Source organism: Lipotes vexillifer, unplaced genomic scaffold, assembly GCF_000442215.2.
Source record: "Lipotes vexillifer unplaced genomic scaffold, Lipotes_vexillifer_v1.1 scaffold1759, whole genome shotgun sequence".
Classification (NCBI taxonomy): domain Eukaryota; kingdom Metazoa; phylum Chordata; class Mammalia; order Artiodactyla; family Lipotidae; genus Lipotes; species Lipotes vexillifer.
In genome coordinates this window covers 393917-400747 of record NW_006777810.1, presented here as the reverse complement: position 1 = coordinate 400747, position 6831 = coordinate 393917, and positions in this window count along the sequence as shown.

The following is a 6831-nucleotide window of genomic DNA, read 5'->3' as shown; positions in this document are numbered from 1 at the left end:
AAAAATTTTTTTTTTTTTTTTTTTTTTTAATATTTATTTATTTATTTTGGCTGCACCAGTTCTTAGTTGTGGCACCTGGGATCTTCGTTGAGGCATGTGGAATCTATTTTTTAGTTGTGGCGTGCAGACATCTTAGTTGCAGCATGCATACGGGTTCTAGTTCCCCGACCAGGGATGGAACCTGGGCCCTCTGCATTGGGAGTGCAGAGTTTTACCCACTGGACTACCAGGGGAGTCCCCCAAGAGTGATTCTTAATAAAATTCCTTCATATTAGCTTCCCTATCAGAGCCTGCCTCTTGGGGAATCAAATATATCACATCAAACAAACTGACCTCAAGTGCCTCTGGAGTATACATCAGTTATGCAGTATTCCTGGCAAAAATGCAAAAACTGGATCTATTTATGAGAAAGTATTCAACAATTCTAAAGTGAAGTATTCTACAAAACTGGTCTGTACTCTTCAAAAATGTTTATTTCATTTATATTCTCTACTTTTCCTATACTGATCATTAAATTACTAGACTAAAAAAAAATTGAGGAAAATGCCATTCCCATTACTTGCATAAATAGTGGGTGAAGTTAAGATAGGTGAATTATATGTTGATGGCAAATCACATAGTATCTTGCATACTGCAAGATTCTCTCTTCTAAGAGGTTATTTACAAAGAATTGTACAGTTAGTCTGCATAAATGGCAAATTTTAAAGAATTGCTGGAGCAACTGAATAAGTAACCTGAAATTCTCTCTGCCAGAAACTTCAGATTTGAAAGAAAGAAAAGTGACAGATTTTCCCTACTTTAAGAATAAAGGGGGAAATGACATTTTTTTTCCTTAATGGTGAGAAATGGCAGGGATGTAATGAATGATGGAATGGAAGAGTAAGCTAATAAAATGGAAAGACATACGGTAATAAGGACCTGAAAAAAGGAAGAATACATGGGGAAATGAGAAACTAGGATTATTCCTCTTTCTGTAATAATGTTATAGCCCAAGTATAGTGAATTTGAACCTTTTATCCAGAAACAGCCGTGATTATGGATCAAGGGCAATGCTTGATTTTGGCCTGCAGGAGGTATAATTTTATGTTCATGTTTCTATCGGTTGAGGGGAAAAATCTCTGTGAACTCAGATCCTATTCAAGATATGAAAACATACCCTTCTCTTTGTTGTAACCAGAAAAGAATATATGTACTGCATGGAAAGAGACCAGAGACCAGATGTTCAAATTAGAGGTGTGTGTGTGTGAGTGTGTGTGAGAGAGAGAGAGACAGAGAGACAGAGACAGAGACAGACAGAAAAAAAGAGAGAGAGAGATGGTAATTTTGTTAATAAGTGGAATAGTCAGCTGAATGACACTCCAGAATTGCTGGAAAAACAAACCTCCTTAACAATTTTTCAACACAGAGATATTTGTAAAGCATAATTTGACCAAACAAATAAGTAGCAGGTTGAGACTAAGGGCACTTAAACAAGAAATTGACATAGCAACAGAGCTTCATATAGGATAAGAACAATGTAAAGCAATAGCGAGTCAGCAGTTTGGTGACAATGGAGAAGAATTATAATAGAAAATAAGAAATTTCTCATAGCTCCTCAGGTCCCTGCCTTCACCATGACGTTGTCTACTGTTTGGTGGCCCCACGCAGACCACAAAATGTAATGTAGGTGTTTCTTATAATTTTCCCTTTCCAAAATTACAAATGAATAGTACTATTTGAACCAATTAGAACTTTTAAAAAATGATTTTTGAGAATGTGAATCCCATAGAAAGATACACGTAGACAAGTAAGAGTCAGAAGCCAAGACACTAAGCAGAAGCCATGAGGCACTAAAAACAGACCTACGAGGAAGCTGGACCATGAAGACAGATACATCAGTATTTTCACTGGCTCTCTGGAGTTTCTATAGCATTCACAGTGCTGCTCCATGAGAGGTGATAATACCACTGTTGAGGCTATTTGTTAAGACCTGTCACCTCCTCCATTGCGCTTAATAATTAAACCCCATCACTTGAGGAAAGCGAGCATGATTTTGTACAGGCAACTGAAAAGAACCTAACAAACCTATAGATTTCACTCACATTTGATATTCCCTCAGTATTTGGCAGAAAGCTTGAAAATGATGTGGGCTATTAATCATTACTCTCTTACAAAAGTATAACTAAGCATTTTGACTCTTCACCAAACCCCATTCTGTCCTCCCAGAGCAAATGCATGTACAAACCAGATCCTCTGTGTAGAAAGGGAAGATGATTGTGGTGCTGGATTTACTTTTCTGTTGCAATATGGTGACAGGGCAACTCCTTATTAACTTCTAAGAGCAACTTCCTGGAAGTAGGCTGTAGCTTAATGATGTATAAAATGCCTAGCAATACCCCAGTGTGCCCTTTACAGATTGCAACAACTTCAAGACCTTCCTTCTTTCAATTTTTTGTCAACCAACCTACAAATTTAACAGGATAATTGACTCTACTGAGGGCCCAAATTGATGCAGGACAAATGTATGTGATGAAATGGTTTGTTACTCTTAACAAGAGCTTTATAGAAACTAATTGTTTATTTTCTAATCTAGAAAACAAAAGTTATTTTAAAAAAAACACAGTACCATTCCAAACAAAATGTAACCCCAAAACAAAAACCTGTAAAAATTAAGACTCCACAAATTTATTGATCTTGGAAACACTTTTGCTCTGTGGGTGTGTCTCACGGAGATGCTTCTCTTGATTTTTAACAGCCTTCACACTGTTCCTACTGGTATTTATTTATTTGAGATTGGCTCATTATAGCTCTTCTGAGGTTATGCTACGATGGACCTATCTCTGTGTGAGTAGTGGAGCATTTATGGGGGCAATCGGGGCCATTTTCAACCATAGTGTGGGATTTTGAAAACCCTTTGAATTTTCTGATGTAAAAATAAAGAAGATAAAGCTAGGTAGAACAGCAAGGGTTTCTTTTGTTGTTGTTGTTGTTTGTTTTTATTTAATAGTTTTAAAGAAGGACAAGCAATGCTTAGAATCATGGGGTAATGGTCCACTTAATCCTTATGCTTGCTTAAACTGAGAAATTCTTTATGTCTAATATTGCCAGTAAATGGTATTGTATTGCTTTTATATAAAGCTGACCACCACAGGTAGATTTTCTTAGCCAAGAATTAGTCTATTATTGTGTACTGAAGCATTTTGGAACACCTAAGATCTTATAGGCTTAAAACAAAGTGAAGTCATTTAGGTACAGGTGGTAAAGGTAAATAAATCTTCATTTAGTTGACAGACTTGTTTCAAGTTAGCTATGGAGAAATGGTTGTTGGGCATTTGGGGGAATTCATTGATATTGTTTAGTATTTTCTATACTTGCTGTACAACCCCATTTCTCCACACTGGCAATGTTTTATTTTGTATCTTATTTCTGAATCAGAAAATATATATATTTAAAATTTTATTTTATATTGGAGCCTAATTGATTAATGATGTTGTGTTAGTTTCAGGTGTACAGCAAGTGATTCAGTTATACATATACATGTATCTATTCTTTTTCAAATTCCAGAAAATATGGTTTTAAAGATGAAGTAATCTTTGGTTTAAAGGTAAAAACATACTAAATTGGAGAGCACGGAACGGAACTAAGACTCTTTAGAAATTTATTTTATACTGTTAAAAATAGTGTCTTTAGAATACTCATGAGTTTTCCTCCAGATGGGAAGATATCACCTTCTTACAGTCCTATGAACAATGTTCACATAGGCAAAACTCACAGGAAAGGAACAAACAACAGCAAACTTTATGGCACGCTTTTTCTTTAAAACAAAAGACTATAACTAGTACCAAACAGGCCTTTTTCTCTGTGCCAGTAAGAACAAAATTCACAGAACTCATAGAACAATCCTAAGAACAGCAAAATAAAGACCTTAGGATCTCTGCACTGAAGAGGAAATATTGCATAAATCTTCTAAAAGCAACTCAGTCTTTCCGAAGGCAAATAAACTGATTAGGCCATGACCTTTATTTCTATCTGGAACCCCTAAAGTATATCAAGATCCTGATGCCATGTTTAGGACCAACATCCAGAGTTAAATGTATCCTTCCATAACCAGTAGGCATTCTGCTCCTTGACAAATGACTTGTTGACATGAGTGAATTTGTGGTGCTTGTCTGGTGACTGTGTAAGACACAAGAAAGGAGAAATGTACTTTTAGAGGATGTTCTGAGCTGTCTAAGGCTTATCGTTTCTGCACCACTCTCTTTTCCGCAATGAAGATCCTCAATGCCTTCAAAAGTCCTCATCTACTGTCCTGCCATGATCTCAAATACAGTGTATTTAAAAGTAAACTCATCTTCTTCATGTAAACACACACACACACACACACACACACACACACACACACACACACACACACACAGTGCTCATGAATTAAGGGCGAAGAGGCCAGCATTGGAAGACAGGGAAGACTTAAAATCTTTGGGTTGTATGCTGTTCATTCTTTTGAGACCCTGAGAGATTGTTACAAATGTCAAAAAGCTTCTAAAATAAGGGTGGCTAATATTTTGGAAATATCAGGAGGAAACAGAAATATTTATAAGCGCCATTTATCAATGTCAAAATGGAAATAGCCTTATGAATCTCAAGGAGGAGGGGGGTGCTGAGGAGAGGAGAGCTTTTTAACTTAGGTTCCCTACTTTATTGAACAGGAGAATGCCAATGAGATAACAAGCATGCTTTTCCAACAGCTAAAGTGTTAGTGTCCAGAACACAGTTGAGAAGTAACAACATGGAAACAGTTTTCTGGTCTTCCATTTCTCATATTCACCTGACACTTTTGAGTAAATGCAGTGCATTTATACATATTATTTTATTCTTGAAACAACCTCACAGTTTAGCGATTTTTATTGTGTTGAATTCACAGTTGGGAAAATTGAGGCTCAGAGAGCTAAAGTGACTTGCCCAGTACCATACAACAGTTGAGACATTGCTGGGGAGTTTCCTATGTAATAGTCTCTATGCAATGGAGATACAGACATGACTGAGATGCAGGACTTTCTCCATGTGAACCTTCTTTCCAACCTGGGGTTCTCTTGTGATATAATAGCTGGGATACAAATGCATATGTATGCATAATCTGAGATAAGAACAAAATTTTGTTAATGCAAGAAGGAAAGAGGCACTAACTGCCTGAGGCAAATATGGAAGGCTGTAGGAGAAGTAGGAATTTCCCAGTGGAGCAGAGGGTAGCTGCAATTCAAAGCAGAGGAATTCACATATGCAAAAGACACTGATCAATGAGACAGGACCGAGAGTTTGCCAGACTGGAACAAATGATCCAAGGAGATGAGGAAGGAGGTTGGGAGGACCAGAGGTTACCAAGGGCTGAGTCTGGAAAGGAAGGTGGGGACTAGATACTGAGGGTTCTTACGTGCGAAGCTCTTTTTATAACCTGAATCACAAGGGCTTTGGGAGGACAAGTAAAGATAAATACAAACTTAGTTCTTGGAGAGTCAAGACTTAGAATCCACACTTTAATTTGACCCATGGGCTCTGTAAAAACTGGTTATATTGAATAGAAACCCCTTCACTTTTGATGTTGCCTTTGGCTTCCAGCTTCAGAGAGAAATCATTACATTCAATCTAAGTGTTTGAACTAAAAGATGAGTTTGTTGGTCTCAAAGAGTCATACACTTCTTTGACTGGAAGATTTTTACACTTTATTTTACTCAACATCAAGAATTCTCTATGGAAATATTCACTTCCAGTTGATCAAAACTCAGAGAAACAACATAAAGCAAATTCAGTTGAAAGAACTAATTACAGAAATGTGCCTTTTGGAGTACTCTTTATAATCCTGTTAAGTCAATCTTCTAACATCCTGTCAGGCAAGAGTCTGCAATGTTCATTCATCTGGCGGATATCTGAACAGCAGCCAGTAGGCTGCTGCCACATTATCCATGTTCCAACTATCTTTCTTTCCAGAAGTTGTCTCTTATCCCTTGTTTTATAGGAAAAAGGAATGTCAGAGAGAAAAGAAAAGGAGAAAAATACAAGCAGTTGCTTTTGCTCAGTAAATTAATTCCACCATCCTGTTGCTATAGTTATATCTTCTCTTGATCCTCTTTCTACTTCCACACCCCTTGTAGCACTGCTTTTCTTCCCTTCCTATTACACCAAGTTATCATGTTGCCTGGATCCCATTCATGCCGTGATTAAACCTTTATTTGGGGGGAACTCAGAGTTCTCAGTGTTATAGAAACAATAAAATACTACACTCTTTTCTCTTCTATAAACATCTGATTGGTTAAGATGAGGAAAGGTTTGTTATAAGTGAAATCGAGACTGGCCACTCATGAATACAGCATAAAAGGGATTAATAAATCCCAAAATCACAATGAGAAAGCACAGACTTCATTTTACTTAAGTTGAGACATCGCAAATCCCACACTGGAGGTGTGTATAATAATAGGTTACTAAATCTCCAAGCTAGCTCTGTCCTTGGTTTCTCTGGAGACTGAGACCAACAATTACTATACAGAAAATATGCATCTAATGCGACGTGAGATGTTCAGCGGGGAGGTTACACAGTAGCCACTTCTCTCTACTGAAATACATTCAGGGAGTTTACACATTAGCCACTTCTCTCTACTGAAATACATTCAAGAAAACACAGTCCTGGGGCTTAGTTCCACAAGTAGATTAAGAATTTAATGCAATTTCCTAAGTGAGAAGTCCTCAGATGCCATCTCAATGACCTTTTGTCTTTCAGGTTTAAATTGAACAGAATATGTATTTATAAGTGAAGAAAAACTGAAAATGGCCTGCAAAATGAATTGGGGGAATACAAAAATC